At 43.6% G+C, this 21,715-nt stretch overlaps 1 long non-coding RNA gene across 1 annotated transcript in view; it reads right to left on the bottom strand.

Moving 5' to 3' along the window:
* Positions 1–4,959: 4,959 nt before the first annotated feature.
* The window catches only part of LOC309342437, a 32,583-nt gene continuing 15,827 nt past the window's right edge, over positions 4,960–21,715 (bottom strand). The window contains exons 2-3 of the long non-coding RNA XR_014156815.1: positions 16,454–16,530; positions 4,960–5,153 (exon numbers count right to left, since the gene is read on the bottom strand). This is a non-coding gene — a long non-coding RNA (uncharacterized lncRNA). The remainder of the gene's footprint in view (positions 5,154–16,453; positions 16,531–21,715) is intronic.

The raw sequence follows: 21,715 nt of genomic DNA, 5'->3' as shown, positions 1-21,715 counted from the left end.
TCCCGCAACTTGGGACTGGGGCTGTCCAGCTTTTATCTGCCCCGAGGCACAGGGCAGCCCCAATCCTATGGTGACTTTCCTCTCCGGGCCTGGAGGCAAGCACTCCTCCTGCGAGAACTTAGTTCCCTCTGCCTCTCAGCCCTGAGCCTCTGCAGCTCAGGAGTGGCTGGAGGGTTACCGGACTCAGAGGCAACCTCAGCTTCCTCTGATGGGGCTGAGAGTGGAGCACCTGCAGGCAATGGGTCCTCCATCGCCTCAGGAGCCAGAGCAGACTCAGCTGGTGCCTGCACCTGAGGGTCCAGCACAAGTGAGGACCCTTCAGGCTCATGCCCCAGCCCCGACTCAGCTGGTTCTGGAGGCGGGGTCTCCTGTGCAGGCTGGGATCCCTCAGGTTCAGCTTCTGAGTCCGAATCCCAGACCAAAAATTGAAAAAAAAACCTCAAACAAAATGAAAGGACAACTATCACAGGAAAAGCACAAACTATACCTGGGGGCAGCAGGGACAAGAAGCTGTGTGCCAATCCTTGCTTCCTTTTCTTTGTTCATTTAAGGGGCTCCATTTTCAATGTCAGTTCCGGAACAGAAGAAATAACTGCAGAGAAGCGAGTAACTCGGAACGTGTTGGTAAAGCCCCTTCTCTCACCAGTAGTTACTACCAGCAGCAGCCTGATCATGGATTAGCAGGACATCCTCTGTGACCAGAGGCAAGACTTCTCTCTATGAGGCTTCAGCACCAATTCCTCTCAACTTAGAAATGAGGCTTTGACAACTGCGCTTTCAGACTCTTGTCTAAACAGGAAGGGAATCTATTGCACAAACAGTTACAAAAACTAGAAAACCGCATTATTCATGCTGGAGAGCCGGTGTGGGGATGAAAGTGAAGGGTGTCTGTTAGGCTTTGCTTTCCATCGCAAATTGGGAATTGGAAATGTAATGCTTGCTAGACCGAATCTTGTACCCTGGTGGAAAGGTTTGGCAGATTACATGGTTTTGCTATTAGTTAGTTTCACTTCTTCAAAGGAAGAACGGGAGGTGGAAAGAGAATGTAACTAAAGAGACTCTGAAGAAGGCTGCATGCTTCAGGATCATGCATATGCTCCCTGTACACAATGCAGTGGGAAGCAATATGTCTTTTATGTAGTAGGAAATCAAGAGAGTTTAAGAAGTCTTATTTCAGAAAACTTGGTCATTGGGTTTGATGAACAGCACTATTCCCTCTCTCTTAGAGCTCCATGCTGGTGATTTTTTTGCATGCCGCAATATGTCCTTGATGCAAAAAGGTGAAAATGCAACAAATTGGTAAGGATGTTGGTTGGACATTCTGTCTTCTGATTTAATAACCCTGAAACCAGTTGCACTTTGTTGACCCATACCCAGCCTGCTTGTAGTAGCTGGTACCTCAGGCATGGTTGTACAGTGAAAATGTGATCTCGTTCAGAGTGATTGAACAAATCAGCAAAATCTGGACAGCCTGAGACCAAGGAGCTAATAAGTATGGGTATCCATGACATGCAGGAGTGCGTCCAGAAACCATGAGAGATTGAGGCTATAAAAAAAAAACAAAAAGCAGCATAAATTGTGGAAGTGGCGCCATATCATCATCCCATCATGTTCCAAACCATCTTTATTGAAACCTACACAACTTAGGAGATCAATTCTAAAGATAACCTCTATCTAGGTCAAGGTGGTGTTGGAGTACAAATCACATCAGTTCTGCCCATTGGCCATGCTGACTCAGACTGACAGGAGTGGAATCCAACAACATCTGGAAGCCATAGGCTCCACACCCCTAATGTGGGCCATAAATATAGGCACATGTCCATCTGGTGCTTTGGGAGTCACAAAAACCCGCAAGCTGAACCCCCTTCTTCACTGCGGGGGACAAAAGAAGCTTGGTCCTGGATGTTTCTTTGTTACATACACTAACCTAACTACATGAAAACATTTCTCTATAACCAGGCCTTTGGCTGCTTGGACAATCTATGGATTTTTAAATACGTAAAGGGGGTTATTGGTTTGTTTTTGTTTTCATTATATTATGTATTTTGTGTTCTGATTTAGTATTTTTATGTTGTGAACTGCCCTGAAGAGGATAATAATAATAATAATAATAATAATAATAATAATAATAATAATAATATCCAGTTACAGATAGGTAGCCGTGTTGGTCTGCCATAGTCAAAACAAAATAAAAAAATTCCTTCCAGTAGCACCTTAAAGACCAACTAAGTTAGTTCTTGGTATGAGCTTTCGTGTGCATGCACACTTCTTCAGATACACACTTCTGAAGAAGTGTGCATGCACACGAAAGCTCATACCAAGAACTAACTTAGTTGGTCTTTAAGGTGCTACTGGAAGGAATTTTTTTATTTTGTTTTTAATAATAATAAATATTGTCAATGGTTCACCCTCCCTGGAATGGCTGCCTTATTCTGAATTAGAAGCTTAAATCTATGCTGTTACCATGGATTTTTACAGCAACCTGGAGAGTTCACTGGGACATACCTATGGGCCAATACCTAAATGTATTGCTACAATTATTCTTTCTGGAGGGATGTATACAGAATTCATTAAGTAGACATTATGAAGAAAAATTTCCAGAGGAGATGAATAAATCTCTGATGATAGCCAGCATGTGTTTTATTTTCATTAAAAGGAGTAAGGTTCTGAGGAGAGCCTTGCTAGTTCATATGGAGGGAGTGATATCGATGAGCTGACCACCCTCTGAAGTTGTGGTGGGAGGAAAAGAGTATATAGGAACCTGGCGGAGTTTGGATTACAGGTTTGCTTCAACCCTGCAGAGAGTTCCGGCTCACCCAGCTCAGCCTACTGTGCAAAGGAATCCAAATGCAGGCTAAAGATGTCTGTCCTCAGCTGAACCCAATTACAAATGCCATATAAGAAATGTTGCTTTTAGCCTTCCTTGGTTGGAAGAAAAACAAATGGCATGGTAAATGTTGGGCTCTGGGAGTTTCACAATAACAAGCTGAAGCACATTTCCCTGAGAGAACTCTCTAACTGGGGATGACTGGTTTTTTTCTGAGAGCAGATTTACAGTGCCATCATGACGTATGACATATATCAATTACAATGACTATGCTGAGAATAAAAACAAAAAAAAAGAAAAAAAAATCCTTCCAGTAGCACCTTAAAGACTAACTAAGTTAGTTCTTGGTATGAGCTTTTGTGTGCATGCACACTTCTTCTTTTTTTCTTTTATTTTGTTTTGACTATGGCAGACCAACACAGCTACCTACCTGTATGCTGAGAATGTTGGCTTCAACATTTGAATACTGGCAGTCCATGATAAAATTCTGTGGTTATCCAAAATCTCCAGGACATACCAGTAAATGTTGACGGTCACCCATATCCAACTGTTGGCCTTCACTGGCGTACATCCAAAAAATTGGCCATTTCATTATATTTTCTGGCATTCACAAAATTCACCGAGGTTGGAATCTGAGGATGACCACATGAAAAAATTTTAGACAGTCACTATAATGTATACACTCTTTTTTCTTTTGTTCTACCATCATCTCTGGTCAAACAACCTGCTTGTGAGATTTTTCCGGTATCTCCAGGTACGACTGAGAAGGACTCATGCATGAAATCTTGCTTCATTCTGAGCTACATGAACACAACAGTCTGAATTGGTATATAAGGCATTTTCCTATGTTCTTACGATGATTCTTACTTGATTGAGATTAATCTTTCAGTACCATATTAAAGCTATGCCTCTTCTTTTGCTTATTTGGCACTGCCCCCTATTCCCCTTTGCCTCCAGTGCCTGCATGGCACATCCTTCATGTTTGCATGCTCTCTGCAAGACACTAGAAGCAATTGTGTGTTGACCATTGACATTACCGAAAGTCTATGCAAATTGAAGACTTCAGCAGCATTTCCCAGCCATTTGCATCTTAAAAAGCAGAGACATCACCTTGCCAACAAAGGTCCGTATAGTAAAAGCTATGGCTTTCCCAGTAGTGATGTATGGAAGTGAGAGCTGGACTATAAAGAAGGCTGATCACCGAAGAATTGATGCTTTTGAATTATGGTGCTGGAGGAGACTCTTGAGAGTCCCATGGACTGCAAGAAGATCAAACCTATTCAGTCTTAAGGAAATCAGCCCTGAGTGCTCACTGGAAGGACAGATCCTGAAGCTGAGGCTCCAATACTTCGGCCACCTCATGAGAAGAGAAGACTCCCTGGAAAAGACCCTGATGTTGGGAAAGATGGAGGGCACAAGGAGAAGGGGATGACAGAGGACGAGATGGTTGGATAGTGTTCTTGAAGCTACCAGCATGAGTTTGACCAAGCTGTGGGAGGCAGTGGAAGACAGGAGTGCCTGGCGTGCTCTGGTCCATGGGGTCATGAAGAGTCGGACACGACTAAACGACTAAACAACAACAACCAACCAACCAAAGGTTGCACATTACATGTCATGAACACTGTTTCCTCCATATGCAGTTCCAATAATTTACAGTCAGTGCAAGTACCACAGTGGAACTGATAATGGGCTCTCATTCTATTATAACACTTTTAAGCTGGCCATTCAGGACAGAGGAGGTTTTGTTCAGTATGGATCCTAATGACCATATAATGTGATAAAGCCACCATTGGCATCTGGTGGTTTCTAGCATGGTGGCTAAGAGTATAAATGTGCCAAAGCAGCTGAGACACCTCACAATTTTACAGCAAACCTCTCCCTGCATTGGCCCCATTTTTGCCAATTTTCCAGGAGTTGGCTTCCTGTGGTCTTATTGTATCTGATCATTCCAGCACTTACCCATTATTCTGGCTCCCTAATGGGGAATGCATATGTGGGAAACAGCTTTAGAAAAGTCAATGAGGCAACATGGAAGAAGACACTGAGATGGCAGTGGAAGAAGGAAGCCAAGAGATCCAAGCCAATGAGCTTAAAAGTTCCGCCATTTTTTAAAAAAAAAAAATTAAGGCCCATAAACACTGCTGGTACCATCATACTCACAAGTGCTATTAATTCAATTGGTAGGGGGAATGTACTTTCACACACATCCACAGGGACACGAAAGCCAGTTCCTTGCGTTGTGACCCCATGTGTGGAGGAGCTAGTTGTGAATGGAGCAACTGTCTGGCGAGACAGATCACTTCCTGCAGCCTGATATTACTTTATTCTGTAATGCAAAGGACAGAAATACAAGCTGGTTTACTAGTTTGACTTGTGCAGGTGGGCAGTTTGGAGCAGTGAGTTTTAAAAATGCCAAGCAATTCACTTATTCCTGTTTTAATCATGGTTCCTATACCTGACTAAGATACCGTTTATCATTCCCACCACCACCGTTTGCGCACACTAGAACAGACATCTTTTCACCTTTCAGGACTATAAACACCAGAGCTGTTCCAAAAGTGAGAGTATCATAGCCTTAGAGGGAGCCAGCAGCAGCTTTTACTGCTCTAGACTGTCCCCTGAGATCCTCTACATTGTCAATTGAGCTCCCTGGCTACAATAAAGTCCCTTTGTGAAACTCGGAGTAGGGCTCCGTTTCTTCCTGATGTAAATCCCCAGCACATATTGTAGATTACACAACAAAGGCGAACTCAGCCCAGAATTTTTTATCGTGCATTGCTGTGCTGGCTACCTTATCCCTTCTTATGCAAGGTGATTTAGACTCAACTTCCTCTTCTGCTGATAACAGCCCATGTCTCTGGATCCAACACCTTTCCTTAATACAGCTCTCTTGACTGTGGAATGTGTTTCAGTAACAGATCAGTTGAGGATGTTTTTCGCATTGCCCGGCAGGAGACAAAAGATGCGTTCTTCACTTTTCTTTTAGATATTTGCTTAGAAAATGAAGACAGTGTAGTGGGGGACCGGCAGCTAATCCTTTCGTATGTTTGGGGTCATTGTTCATGATGAATAACAAGTTTGGCACCCACCCATTAAAAGCTTGGGATTTATCTAGCTGGAATTTTAGCTTTTCCTACATCAGGAGGCTCAGGGCCAGTAGTGTTTACACCCAATGAAGTTGTAATGTTTTAAATCATGTTCAGGAGATTAGAGGTACACTGTGGGTTCCTCCTCTTGCTGCTCCTCTCTCACAAAGGCTTCCCCTTCCTTCTCTTTTCAGAGCTAACGACTGTGGAGCTTTAAGTCTGCACCAACCCTGGTTAGCTTTAACCAGACTTTGCAAACCTGCTTCAGACTCTACTTGCAAAGATGGGGTGTAGCATTCACATGGTTAGGAAATCAGGAATGTTATATACACTGGACCTGTGAAACATTTTAGCCAATGCAGTCATTTGGATGGGTTCTTTTTTAAAAAAACAAAACATAAAATGCATGGTTGAATCAAAAGATCTTAGTTTATTCACACAACTCCCTCTCCTGCAGCATAATAATAATAATAATAATAATAATAATAATAATTTATTTATACCCCGCCCATCTGGCTGGGTCCCCCCAGCCACTCTGGGCGGCTTCTAACAAAACACTAAAATGCAATAACCTATTAAACATTAAAAGCTTCCCTAAACAGGGCTGCCTTTAGATGTCTTCTAAAAGTTTGGTAGTTATTTTTCTCTTTGACATCTGGTAGGAGGGCGTTCCACGGGGCGGGCGCCACTACCGAGAAGGCCCTCTGCCTGGTTCCCTGTAACTTGGCTTCTCGCAGCAAGGGAACCTCCAGAAGGCCCTTGGCACTGGACCTCAGTGTCCAGGCAGAACGATGGGGGTGGAGACGCTCCTTCAGGTATACTGGACCGATGCTGTTTAGGGCTTTAAAGGTCAGCACCAACACTTTGAATTGTGTTCGGAAATGTACTGGGAGCCAGTGTAGGTCTTTCAAGACCGGTGTTATATGGTCTCGGCGGCCGCTCCCAGTCACCAGTCTAGCTGCCACATTCTGCATGATGGTGGGCTTGCAGTTTGTCCAGAATAATATGGGAGTTGTACACACAGGTGCTGCTGCCACCTGAGAAAATGTAGATGCTTGGAAAAGACCAGGAGAATTTCACTTTTTGTCCAGGTCTGATTGGAAAAAGCATTTCTGTGCTTCAGTCCCACTTATGTTGTTTCCTTCTTGCTGAACACACCCTGGTTATTGCCTCAAATGCCTTGCCTTGCTTTCTACAGGTTCTATAATCCTCCTAGCTCCTTCTCTGAATCTTTCTTCCTGTCATTGGCTGCACGCGAGGTGAAAATGATCCGGCTTCCACACAGTGTGATGAAGTCTTCAGGCTATAATATTGTTGCAAGGTGGGGTCTTTTGTTGGTGGGGAGCAGTTAATTCCTGGATCCAGCAAGAATTCAATTGTTGGACAAGGCAGACCAATTTCTGAGTTAATGGCCCCCTAAGTATGGGTCATTAAGGTAACAAAGGAAGCGGCTCTGTGCCAGAGAACAAAAGCCCTTTCCCTCACCTGGCTGGTAGTTAAAAGGACAAAAGCCAGAGTAGAGTTGTGGGGGGGAACTAAGAAGCTAGAAAGAGGCAGCAGGCTGAAACCAGTGAGGGAGAGATGTGCTTGATTTCTGCTGGTATGCTAGGCTGTGGCTATGGGAGAAGAAAGACCTTCTGGGAGTGTTAATGCTGCAAGGTTGTAAATAAATATATATCCTAAAGTCACCACAGTCCCTCATTCTAAGGAAACCGAATAAGGTAAGTGTTTGGAACCTCACCTTGCTCAGAGATTGGGGTGGCATGCAACAATACGATAACTGCCACCAGCGCATGAATTAATCATAGGATCAGCCCCAAGACATGATCCATTCTTTGGCCTCCCAAGCAACAATGATGAATCTTCCTACTGTAATTTGTTCTATAGGGACTCTGGATGCCTTTGGGCAATATTGGCTCTTTATAAGAGCATCCCCAGGCTGACTTCCAATTTGATTTTAGGATTTCCCAGTCTGCAACTCTCCTTCAGTGCTGTAGCAACTCTGTTTCCCCTCCCCAGGCAATTGTGCGGCAGACGGATGTCATGTCCCGAAGCAGTTTGTCTGGTCTGTCAGCTGCAGCCATCCAGAATGTCTTAAAAAATCATTTACACTCTCAGTGTACGCTTGCCAAGCGGACTGTACACTTTGGGCTCCAGTGCTCGCTGGAAGCAGCTCTTATTAATTCAGATCCATGGATCTACTTCGCATGAAGTGTGTAGCTTTATCAGCAGGGGAGGGTGAAGGGATACTAGAGCATCTTCTCCTCATTCTCCCAAGCTAATCCAGAATGGACTCTAACCCCTGGACTCTTAGCCAGCACAGAAAAACCATAGGTGAATTTGTCAATTTCAGATCTCTCGATTTCTTGCTTTTTCCAGTCTTTAAGTTCAGCTCTCCACACCAGTTTGCAATTGTAAACAAGAGTCCTCATAAAAGTTCATCAATATTTTCATGCAAATTTCTCCTAATACACACATGTTAGCACTCATTTCCCCCCAACATATTAATTTATTTATTGACTACCCTTCACCCTCCGGACCCAAGGTGGGTTAATGCATTAAAACACCATATTTTAAAAAGTTCAAAACAACTTCCAATCATAAACATAAAAATAATGCATTTCTGTGTTTTACTTTCACTAGTACAGGCTTATATGTGCACATTTCATTCCAGCAGGTGCCCATTGGTGTACATTTCTTGGCCAGAGAACTGCACTGTGAAATGCAGAAAGGTGTGACTTTTAAAAGTCACCTGTGTTTCAGTTTTGTGTCGTTTCAAAAAAATGCAAAATGAATCAAAATTCTCCCCCATTCCTAGGGGCAAGAGACCGACAGGGTGCTTGTTGAGACTTTGGCACACAGTTTTGTTTCCCAGCCTTTAATTCCTAGCCCTACTCAGACATTCTGCTATGGAGGTGTTGCAGGGTCACATGCTGCCGCCACCTCCACTGGCCTTCTCACGTTGAACAGGAAAGTTTGAAGTGGGGTCGTAGGTGTGTAAAGCTAAATGTTAATACATCCCTCCTTCCCTTGCACAGGTTTCTCAGCCACTGGGAAAACTGTAAGCCAAATGCAATTACAAGCTCCCTTCAAACCTTCCCAATCAACACATCGTTCTCCATGGATACAATTTCAGAATGCCTGAATTCAGTTCTTCCGACCTTTCACAACTCAATGCCTTTCAGGTGTTATTGCACTCTACCTTTCATCAGTCCCAGAAGGTATGGCCCAAGGTCAGGACATTGTAGTCCCAAACATCTAAATGTCCCCTGCTTTGCAAAAAACGCACGGCTGGAGGAATGACAGACAGACAACCACCATTCATAGCCTCTCCTGAGAAGACTGTCCAAGTCAGGCCAACTAAAAGATTTTATTATGGTTGTGTGGGGAATCATAGTTGTTCTTTCCATGCTGAAGAAAGCAAGGCTTCTAACGCTGCAATCTTATACTTGTCTTCCCAGAAGGAAATCCCATTGAGTTCAGTGGGGCCTTACTCCCAGCTAATTGGGTAAAGGAATGCCATCTAAGGCAACAAAACACAGGAGACTGCATCCCCTAACAGTCTGTTGTGTACAGTGGTGGCAACTTGAGAGTGATGGGGGGGGGGACAACAACATCACACACGTGATGTCAGGACATCAGGAAGAGCCAGGGGTGGAGCTGAATGTGGCAGCCGTGCGACTTCAATGGCCGGCGCCTCTGCCTCCGCCTCTTCCTGGTGCCACCACTGGCGGGAGGTTGCTTCAACCCTTCTTCCGCTCCACGGCAGGAAGAGAAGAAGAAGGACCAGGCCACTAGAGCCATGCTAAGCTCGGCACCATGCTTTGCCTCCATCCTTTTTGGACATTGGGGGGGAGGCTAGCCCCCACCCCCAAAACATTCAGGGGGGGGAATCACTCAACCCCCAGAATTTTGCACCCCTTGTTGTGTAGTCTTGCATACTTCATAATTCTTACACTAATATTTATAGAGGTGCAGTCATTGCCGTGCTCCAGGAAGCGATGTGTGTGGTAGCCAGTTGTACAGCTGGCTGGCAGACAGAGCTACTGAAGCTTTCAAAATGCACATGTTTCCTTAAGAATGTAGTGTGTGCTTCAGTTCAAACAATGCCTCACCAAAGACAGGCAAAGCACAAAGCAGGTGTGCATGTATTTGAAGAGGGAAGAGTCTCCTTTCTACACAACTGGATGCCCGCGGCACATCAGTCATAACACAGCCAGCTATACAGCGGCTGTTGCAAAAAATGACATGGTTAGATCTAGATTAGTTTCTTATTTATCTTTTCTTCCCTCCGACAGCAGTGGTGGCGATGGCAGCTTCGAAGCAGGATCCAAGGGTTTAAAGGGCCTTTTGGCAGGTCAGTCAATTTGTAATCAGATCCGAGATTAGGAAAGCACAATCCTCAAAGGCACGCTTTTCAGCTGGAGATGCACAAATGCACCTTGTCTTTGCTGGCTCTCATTAGAAGGGGGTCTAACTTTGACTTCTGGCATGCTTATGTGTTCACAGAGCAACTTCAAATAAAGGTGTGGAAGGAAAGGACAAAGTCAAGCCATTGCATGCTGACTTGCTGACCTCTTCCCCCTTAACTCCTCTTAGGTCACAGAGAAATTTGGGTGAATGTTAATGTATCATCCAGCTTTTGCTAGGGCCTTTTCCACCTAAGGAAAATCTACAATCTACAGCAGTCTTGATGCAGTTTATTTTATAAAATCACAAGGCTGATACCTATGGTGGCCAGAAGCAAAAAAAGGATTTGGCTCATACACCTTTAATAGCTTGTCAAACAAAGGTGCAGGTGTCCTGTCCTACTTTTGCATCTGGATGCTCTACTGGCAACTATTTAAATAAATCTTTACAGTGGTAAGAAGACAAAAAAAAAAACCACAAAAAGACAGCTACACCAATTGGCATTTCCCAACATAGAATTACCAACACAGGCACCATACAAATTGCTTAGGCTGAAGAAGCCAAGATGCAGGAAATATGCAAGTTGCCATTGCAATATAGTCAATGATACAGATTCACAAGCAATAAAGATTTTGCATCTGTATCCATGAAAAACTAGCAATCAAAACATGCCCCTCATATTTCACATGAGCCCTTTTTTAATAGGCTTGTTCCAGCTTTGTACCAAAGGAACCCCTAATTCTGCAACAATGAAAGTTCAACTGAAGGTTGAGTCAATTTTAAAATTACAAACAATATTGCTTTGCAAAGCAAATTATTACGTATTCCAAACAGGAGGGGGCCTTGGAAATGTGCTGCTTGTGTGTAGGTTTGACCTTTTTGTGTGCTCTGGTTTGGACCTGAATTTGTGTTTTAGAAGAATTTGATATAGGTATTTTGATATATATATATAGGTAGGCAAATGGTAATAAGAGGTTACATCGCTGAAACTGGGATTCTTTAATATACCTGCAGATGAGCGTCTCTTTGCTAAGTCCTCAACATTTAACATCACATAAGACAAATAGTTCTGCCTAGACAGCAAAAGCTTGTCAGAATGAAATTAATTTCACTTGCAAGTGGAATGACTAGGTGCCCTACATGGCAAAACATGTTACATGACAAAAAAGAATCACTCTAGAAGAAGAAAAAAACGTGAAATATTTTACTGATTTTGCAGAAAATGTCACAGAGCAGAATACAGGAATTTGGTTGCATTACTACCAATGCACAGTCTACAAGGGGTGGAATTCAACATCACCCTGTTACAAACGTTCCATCTGCTCAACAATATCAACTTGCCAGATGCAACAATCTCACCTTCGGTCCCCCCATGTACTGTTCTGGGGTTTCTTCTACTACCACCCTGAGACAATTTTGAAGGGGCTCCATGCTTTGTCTCCATGCATGGAGAGTGGAGAAAGCCCCATTGCTCAGAAGTCTTTGCATGTGGCTTCCGATAACAGGCTTTTTTAGGTGACTCTAGGGAATCTACATTAGGGTGTGCATGATCCAAGCAAAGCATATGTAAGTCACCTTCCAGCTACCTTCCTCCATCAGTGAGACTTGTCCTAAAATATATGTCCAGTGTGTAAGGTTCCTAGAGGTATTTACCCAGACGCTCTAAGATATGGTTACCAGACATCCCCGTTTCCCAGGGACAGTCCCCAGATTTACAAATCTGTCCCCGGACAAAATCCATCCCCGGAATGTCCCCGGATTTCATTTAATGTCCCCGGATTTATATTTTAAGTGTTGTAGATTTATTAGTAGGGAATGAATGTTGCATGATTGGTTCAACAGCACAAGACACATCATATGGGGACTTCTGGCAAGGCAAAATGGTGGGCAAAATGGCAGCAGCAGCTCCTGAAGCCAGCCAGAGCCAACTGCGCTACCAGGCTGGCTCTAGCCTGCTGAGACTGCCGCTGCCACCACCACTGCCAAGGGGGAACTGGGGATGCCAGTCACATCAACTGGGGGAACTGCTGACACACACACACACACTCCGCAACCCAAATTGAGCCGGGAGTGAGAGCGCCCAGCCGACTGCCCAGTGGCACTCCAGGGCCAAGAAAACCTCGGAGCTGATGCAGGGAGAAGGAGGAGAGGGGAAGTAGAAGGAAGAGAGAAAAAAAGGAAGGAGAAAAAAGAGGGGAGCCCTGACCTTGCCGCGCTGCTGCCGCTGCTAAGGATGAGAGGTAGGAGAGCATCGGAAGGGCAAGGACATGTGGCCAAGCCCAGACCCGACCCGACCCTACTCAGTGGCGTAGCGTGGGTTGTCAGCACCCGGGGCAAGGCAAGTAATTTGCGCCCCTTAACCCGTGGATTTGCGCCCCCTAACCCGTGGATTTGCGCCCCCTAACCCTACCCCTAACCCTAACCCCCAGATGTTGCGCCCGGTGCGGCCGGCCCCCCCTGCACCCCCCACGCTACGCCACTGACCCTACTCCACAGCGGCTAGCGCTCCAAGAGAGCAGGCCAGGGCCTAGAGGAAGGCCGCGCGACAGAGACCACAGAAAAGAAGATATTACTTCTTTAAAAAAAAAAAAAAACTTTTTTAAAATAATTTTCTTTTCTCTTTTCAAAAAAAGAAAGTGTCCCTGGATTCTTTGAAAAAATCTGGTGCCCTTATTCTAAGACACAATCAGATCAGCTAGGTAGGTTCATGATCCAGCAGGAATATGAATCTCTTGTCCAAAATTGATGCCAACAGCTTGGTTCAGAATAAATGGAGGAATCTAGGAATGAGGCAACATTTGCTCCTGCACCACAAATGTAAAGGCATCGCTCCAAACAAGTTTTCACATAAGTCCCATCCAAAAAATGTGGAAGGCATAGCCTCAGTTCTAAGAGCCTCAGTATTCAATTAGTCAACTTGCTAAGGGGCCAGTTTTATATTCAACAGAATCAAATGATAAAACTTTTCTTGGACTGTACAGGCTTCAAATTGGATGACATATATTGGAATGTTCCCTACCTTAAACCCCCTGTATATACAGAACTGTTTGTTGGTCATAGAGGAAAGTGAAATCTAAAATTTGCCTTGACAGGCTGGCTTTCTACATGCAGGAAAGTGGGAGAGTGCTTTGTATTCTGGGAGATCAAACATGGAACCCCTGCTGCCCCTTTCCACCATTGCCAGCAGCTTAAAGAGACGGAGCTGAGAAAAAGCGTTACCATTTCATCCAAGCCTGACACTTAGTATTATTAATATTGGTTACTGTGGTTTTATTAATGCCTATTTTTGTGGGACCAGGTAGAAAACTAATTAAAAGCTGCTAACAGTCACATCCTCTTTGAAATGTCTACCAAGCTTGACTTAAAGGTTTCTCTCCCAAAAGTGTCTTCTTTTTTCTTTTCGTTTTTAGCAACTTGCCTCGAGAGAGGGCACAGGTTATACTTAGAAGACTAGTCCATAATACCCAGGAGCTCTTAAGAAAATTGTGCTTTCCTTGTTGCTCCTGCAAATAGAGGCTCAGCAGTCTACCAGCATTTTTAAAAATGGGCGTTATGCCAGGAAAAAGTGACCTATTTGTGTGCAGCTCCCCCTACTAAAAGAGCTATTGTGTCCGGGGGGGTGGTTAGCCATAGGGGATCCCAGAATGATTCATTTGAAATAATTTTGAGTTCATATGGGATCTTACCACCCCACAATTCACCTCCAACATTTGGGCAAAATAATAGTAAGAATGGGGCCCTTTAAACGTGCAAGGAAGCAATCAGCATATATCTTCCTCCTCATCTAGTGACATTCAGGATTGCTTACAAGACTCACTTAGCTTTCCATTTAACCCCCTGGAAATCCCATACCCAGGAATAGGTAGAATGTCACCTGCTGCCCATCTAGATCCCATTACTAGGTAGGTGGTCTGTCAAAGCTCAGCAGTCTCTGGGGTCCTAACAACGTTACAATACTTTCTCTGGTAATCTATCTTTCAATGTGTCCTTTGTCATGCTATGTCTGTGAAATTGGCAGGAGAACCACAGTTCAAATCAGTACTTCTATCCAGTGGCGTAGGGTGGGTTGTCAGCACCCGGGGCAAGGCAAGTAATTTGCGCCCCCTAACCCATGGATTTGCGCCCCCAACCCGTGGATTTGCGCCCCCTAACCCGTGGATTTGCCCTAACCCCAGATGTTGCGCCCGGTGCGGCCGGCCCCCCCTGCACCCCCCACGCTACGCCACTGCTTCTATCCAGTTTATATGTTGATGTGCAAATGCCGGTAACGGCAGTCTTGCTTTGCTTCTGTAGGATGATGGATATGTATTAATATCCCCAACTGTCAACAGAATTCCAACAACCCTTGGCTGAATCAGTCAGCCAGTGTAATACCTCGCATTCCTCTTATCACTGCTTTTCTGATGCACATGCCTGAATGATAAGTTACATCCAGATAAGACTAAATTGTCAGCTCTAACCCTGAAGAGTTCTCTTTTTTTCCAGTGCTCGTCATCATCTTAGACTTCAGATTACACCCTGAAGGCCTGCAATTTATTTTTGTGAAGCCTATTAACCCAAATAACAGCTACTTGTCCTGTGTTCTAGTTACCTTGGCAAGAAGAAGGCTGAGCCATCTATGTGTTATTCAATATTGCAAAACAATATTAATCTAGGTTACCAGCTGCCACTCTTGGAAGTCCAAGTCCTTAGAGTTTTATTAATTGGCTTTATTAATCTCTCACCACCATCCCATGCTACTCTTCGTTGATTTCATTATGCTGGCCAGTTGGGAAGGAAATTCCCAATCAAGTCCAAATTCACGGTCTTGTGAGAACAGGCCAGGTCAGATTGCAGAAAAACAGGTCAATGAACAGGAGCCGATCCAATATGCATGGTCTGATCTCAGGTTAGCTGCAAGCGGAAGGTTCCAGATATATAGCCAGGCAAAGGACAGGTCAAGTCTCAGATAAGCAGAAATAAGATAGGCTGCAGTACAGGGGTACCTCTGGTTACGAACTTAATTCGTTCAGGAGGTCCGTTCTTAACCTGAAATTGTTCTTAACCTGAGGTACCACTTTAGCTAATAGGGCCTCCCGCTGCCGCCGCGCCACCACCGTGCAATTTCTGTTCTCATCCTGAAGCAAAGTTCTTAACCCGAGATACTATTTCTGGGTTAGCGGAGTCCGTAACCTGAAGCATCTGTAACCTGAAGCGTCTGTAACCCGAGGTACCTCTGTACCATGGAGAGCACCTAGTGGGACTGCCAGTCAGGCAAGCTTAACTTGAATGTTACTCCAACAAATACCAAACTCTTGACCATTACCAGTAGTAGTGAATGTTGTAGTAGCCATATTTATTACATTTATAAACCATCTTTTCCTCCAAGAAGCACAAGGTTCTCCACTTCCCGTTTTGTCCTCAAAACAACCCTGTGAAGTAGGTTAGGCTGAGAGACAGTGACTGGCCCAAGGTCACCCAGTGAGCTTTCTGGCTGAGTGGAATTTGAGTCCACATCTCCCAGATCATAGTCCAACATTCTAACCACTACACCACATTGGCTTCCCTTGGCTTAGACAGTTAGCTCCATTCCTGCAATGAATGAGGCCTCCACCCTTAAAGCGCCTCTGTTTCCTTTAGGCACCTTTGACTTTCAACTTGGAGTCTGAGAATGGAAGTGCGACATTTTCAGGGGACTGATGTCATTGCCTTTTCTGATGGGAGGATAGTTTTCTGAGAGGTTAATGATATCAAGAATAGTTTCCAAAGACAAACCATCTTTCCATTCTGATTGTCTATATCCGAAAACCTTTGGGCTCCTAGAATTAGTTTAATCGTCTTGGGATCCTGGCAACAGCATTAAAAACAAGCACATGCACAATGGAGTAATCCATTCTAAGACTGCCATCATTTCATTATGCATGTGTAATATAGCTTACAGATCTCTAATCAATACGAAATCACTGTCAATTAAATTGCAAAACTGACATTTAAAAAATAATAATAATAATTAATGTTTGGATTTTTAAAAAAATCCTGCCGTGCACTTTGTACTGTAAAAGAGAGCTTTGAGGACTGCAGAATGGAGATTTTTATGTCATATTCATAGTGTATGTATGCTTTGCAGCATTTTTGTCATATCGCAACAAACCTGTTAATGCTTGTATCTGCTCAAAAAGACTGACAGGCACATGGAGGACAGCCTTTAGCATTGGATACAGCAGGAACCTGCAAGCAATGCCAAAACAGGTCGGTATGTTGCAAATAGAGCAGGGACAACTGGTAGGTGTAAGAAGTTTGGAGTGGAAGCCTCACTCAAGTTGGTAGTACCTGTCCACAAGTGAAGAATCTTGGAAGTACCAATAAAGTTTTCTTGGACTAAACAACTAATGGTTAACTCGCTCACTCAGCAAGCTAATAAGAAGGATCTTGTCGCTTATTTCTTCTGTGTGAGTGTTCTGCACTCCTCATCTCCTAGCAACAGCCTCTTCCACAAGTCTGGACAACACCCATTAGGAACAGATCTTTCATTTGTTTCACAACATGTTTAGAGAACAGCCTTCCCTTTCTAATTCTTTTCTGTAAACCGCCCTGATCTTTTCTGTGAACAGCCCTGAGACCTCCAGGTATAGGATGGTATATAAATTTGAAGAAGAAGAAGAAGAAGAAGAAGAAGAAGAAGAAGAAGAAGAAGAAGAAGAAGAAGAAGAAGACACTCACTGTCCAATTCAGATATAAGCCTTGGTAATATTTTGTTTCCTTTGTTCTCGTTGCATCATTTGTTTCGCTGTCATTTGGCTTCTTGTGGAGTCTCCCTGCGATTCTCTTGAAGACAGTGGTATGAAAGTGGAAGAAAATGGAGAGATGAAAAGCCAGTCTAGTAGGTGTGATTGTGGGGACTAATAAATATAATGTACATTGCTTACTGAGCAATCCTAACTGTAGAAAGTTGGCTTAAATTATTGAAGTTACTTCTGTTCCAAACTCTGTTCAGGAGTGCAGCTATTGCCAGCTGAGCTGGCCCAAGCCTGACAGAGGGGGAACAAGCCTTTTAAACAGTGGTTGATTTACACCACTCTTTTTGCCAGTGTGATTTCTCCCACTGTACCATGTAACGCAGGTGTGGGGAACCCTTTTCAGCCAAAGGGCTGCAGTTTCTCAGCTAGCCTTCAGGGGGCTGTGTGTCTGGGGTAGTTGGGGCCTGGGGTAAAAGTAAGAAGATCAATGTGGCTCTTACTATGGTACAGTGAGCTACCTTCCAATAATGCAAATGTCCACAAACGCAATATACCCTTCTTGCCATCCCCTATACAGACAAACAAGAGGGATTACCATGAATCAAGAACTCATTTCATCCAGACAACAGCATTCTAGGAGAGCATGGAGCAGGCCCACTGAGGTGGGAGCATGGGCTATGAAGGGTTCTGAGGGCCAGACAGAGAGATCTGGAGGGCCACTTTCAATTCTCAGGCCTCAAGTTCCCTACCCATGACATTATCTGGGGTATTGCAAGGGGTCGGAGTAGATGACCCTTTGGTTCCCTTCCAGCTCCACAGTTCTGGAGTGATTTTATTATACTTGTCAGAAACCACAAGGACGATCAAAATATCTGCCCTGCCCATCTTCCAATGCCAATAAGGAAACACCAAGGATTATGAGCAGCCTTATTTACAACTTTAGAAAACTTCAGCAAGACAGAAAGTCAAAGAACTGCGGGAGTTTTTTATTTTTTGAAAAAAGTTTTTAATAAGACAGCTTGTAAACAGCCTTGCCCAGAACAAGCTATGAGAATTAATATTTTTACACGCCTGTCACTGTTTATAAAATAGAGTCAGCCAATTACATTGGTGCCAAGGGTGTGTGTGTTCTAGCGCATAATGAATCAGACCTTTAAAGACGTTGCTCGCTGTGTACAGGTTAAATAGCCAAGAATCTAATTCATTTTGACAAACAGGGAGATGGCAGAATGTGGATGTGTTTAATTTGAACCTAATCAGGGTCGTTTTTTTTTCTGCCTTTTCTTTTTCTCCTTTTGGTGTTGCTGTTAAGCTCACTTCCAAAGTGTGTCATAACCCATCTGCCCCAGGCATTCTTCACAGTATAGCTTTCTTCTGACAGCTTCAGAAGAACTACATTAACTGCAGCACACATCATTATCATTTCTGCTGTAAAAGCATGAAAGAGTTTGAAAGCAAAATAAGAAGCTATTTGGTAAAGGAGTGGGAGGGGGAGAGAACACAAAATGCCTTAGATACCATCTTACACCCAAAGGTCTTTTATTTTGAACTGATTAAATTAAAAATCAAAAACTTACCGTAATAGTATGATCTTACTGAATGATCATGTCTGAATGGTTTTTTTCCCCCATCTTAGATCATAGACTTGTTTCAAGCCATTTTTTAATTTAACTTTTGAAATCTGAATCAGTACGCAATCCAACATATTGCCGGGTACTTCTGAAATCAGCAGGACTTGACATGTGTTTAACTGGGCTCTGGATTGTACCCAGTATTCTCACACACTGCCCTTACTTGCAGTGCTAAACTGGGTCACTGGAATCCCTGGCTATCATTTGGAACATTGCAGGAAACAGTTGCTCAGTTTTGTTTTTGATCATTTAGGTACCCAATGTAAACCTTATGCTATGACTCTTTCCCATTTTCTCTACTTTTCTGCCTGTTTACCTCTTTAGTTTCCTCCTATCTCTCATATCTGTCTTTCCCCCCACTCCTCCATTATGTCTTCATTTTGCTTTCTCCCTTCTTTTCGTCTCCTTCTTGTCTCTTCCCACTCACCCAAAAGCTTCTGGTATTCCTCCACTTTTCCTTACATTTTCTTTGTGATCACAATTAATAGGGGATTCTTCCCTCCCCAAGCAGGTAGAGTCGTGTTTGTGTGTGTGTGTGTGTGTGTGTGTGTGCGCGTGCGTGAGAGAGAGAGAGAGAGAGAGCACACAAGTGAAGGAAGAAGGGTGCTAAGTGGAAGAAAGTGTTCAAGAGCAATTATTTCCATTCACCAAGTCCATCTTTGCATTCTACACATCAACCAGATCTTTAATAGAAGAGCCAATCATATCTGCTGGAAACCAGCACAATGCAAATCCACCTGGAAGCCACCTAGATTGTTTTAGCCTACAGGAGTAGCCATCTTAACGTGGACGGGGCTGTTAATCAAAAGCTCACCAGGTGGTGAATATGACAGAAGAAACAGTGAAACCCACCACCTTCAGATCACCTTCTCTCTGCCCAGCCACAAAAACCAAATCCAGCCCTGCTACAGGTGTTCACATGTTGGGCTGATAGCACATTGAAGCAGCCCCATGATCACCTCACATAGGGGGACTGCTGGGCACTGGGACGCCAACCACATTCCAGTCTGTCCCACTGGCACAATGCAAGATTAGCACTCAAATAAACAGGGAGCCTAGAGAAGAAGATGGACCTCAGCTGAATGGAGTATGCAGGTGGACACAGTTGGCATAGATTCTTGCCTACTCAGTTCTTAGTTATACATGCCAAGTCATCCACCTCATTCTCGATTAAATTGTGGATGAGAAATTTTTATTAGAAGCCAACCAGGCATTCAAAAGCAGCATCTGGAAACCCAAGGGCTGACTGATAGGGAAACCACCATAAATACTCCAGGTGGGAAGAGATTCTGAACATGGCACTGATTTGGCTTATCCTATGCACCTCACTTGGCATAATCTGCGAGAATATGCTTATTGGAGGGACAGCATGCACAAATGGACAAGATGACTCAAATATAAAAGCAGAACTTTATCTGTAATGTTAAAATAGACATCAAAGTCTGTTTCATAAAGTCATTTTCATGAGTGTTTTTTATAGAAGGTTTTTACATTACAAGCAGTGATTCAGCTGCAGGATTCCTTTCTTGCTGTAAGTTCAATACTGGTGATATAAAACTACATTTTACTAGAGTCAAATTGCTATTGCTGTTACTATCCTGAACCTATTTGCAAGGGCGTAAGCCCCACTGAAATCAGTGGGGCTTACCTCTGAGTAGATATGCATAGGATTGTGCTGCATATGACCATTCCCTCTGCACAGATCTGGGAAGGGATAAAAGTTCATTTTTCACACTACCTCTGCAGATCTTCAACATTTCACAGGTGCTAACAAAGGCATGCTTATAACACCCCAATTCTTGTACCAAGGAGCACTGCTCAAGCTCTGCAAATCCCCAATTCACACTGCTGAAAGTCCACTCCATTTGCTCTTCTGCTGTTGTCAATTCCCTTTTTTACATTAGTTTTAAGATCATGAAGGCATTTGTTCTTTTGGTTAAAGATATTCTAGGACTGGGGTGGGAAAATTGTGAACTTCTAGAAGTTCTTGGACTCCGACTCCAATCAGTCCCAGTCTGTGTGGTTAATGGTCAGGAATGGTAGGATTTGCACCATTGACATGGTGACCACCACCAGGTTCCTGTGCTAGAAGAACAAAAATGGTCCTACCATCTGTTCTATCAACAAAATAAGTCTCCAAAATAAGCCTCATCAGACTGTAGACTACTTGGCACCTTAGTGCCCACGGGTTTTTATATGCACTTGCATCAGTGTTGAAATGTATCAAGATCTCCAAGTCTTGAGATTTAACTTTTGTAGGCCTTGGGGAGGGGGCTGAGCCCTGAAGAACAACAACTCTAGCAGTTCACAGTTACAACATTTGATAGCAAAGCATCCTCAAAAGTTAATAAAAGTGGTTTATTAGGGACAGGGAAGGGCTTTAGCTCAGTGGCAGCTCACATGGTTTATTGCAAAAGGTCCAAAGTTCAATCTGAGGAATTGAAGGGAAAGTGGTTTTCTCTTCTCAGGTGTCCGTGGCTGGAAAGTCAGTCACCACAGAGAGAGAAGGACAAGTCAAGAAAGACTTTATTTTGTGATCACAAAAGGTGGGAGTCCTGATGTAAATAACAGTACACCACACAGGAACTACCACAATTGAGACTGCAGCTATAGTTTTCTCAAAGGAAAGAAGAATTCAAAAAAGCCAGCCATGACATTGCATAGCATAATAACATTTTAGGGCAGATTACATACATTAGCCTCCTTTTGGACATATATATATTAGAACTGGCCAGTCTTCAGCATGCTGCCTGCATGATCAACGCATGGACAGTTTCCCATTTATCATGCCTTACCTAGCATTCCTTTACTTAGGAAAGCATCTCCCAGCAATAACTCAATCCCACTTTGCTTATACTTTCCCTTGCAAAGCTAGACATTTTACACTGGTAGTTCATACTGCAACAAAACCCACATTCTTTTCCCATCATTGTTTTATTTATTGGCAATTCAAGCAAAGAGGGTAGTTCTCAATAAAAAGGGTTTAATTGTGTTTCCTTAATGATTTTTACTTTATTAATGTGAATTTTTCCTTCAGCATCTCCA

This window comes from Podarcis erhardii (genome assembly GCF_964252035.2).
Source record: "Podarcis erhardii genome assembly, chromosome: 5".
Taxonomy (NCBI): Eukaryota; Metazoa; Chordata; class Lepidosauria; order Squamata; family Lacertidae; genus Podarcis; species Podarcis erhardii.
The sequence above is the reverse complement of the archived record's forward strand: the minus strand, read 5'-3'. Positions and strand labels throughout refer to the sequence as shown.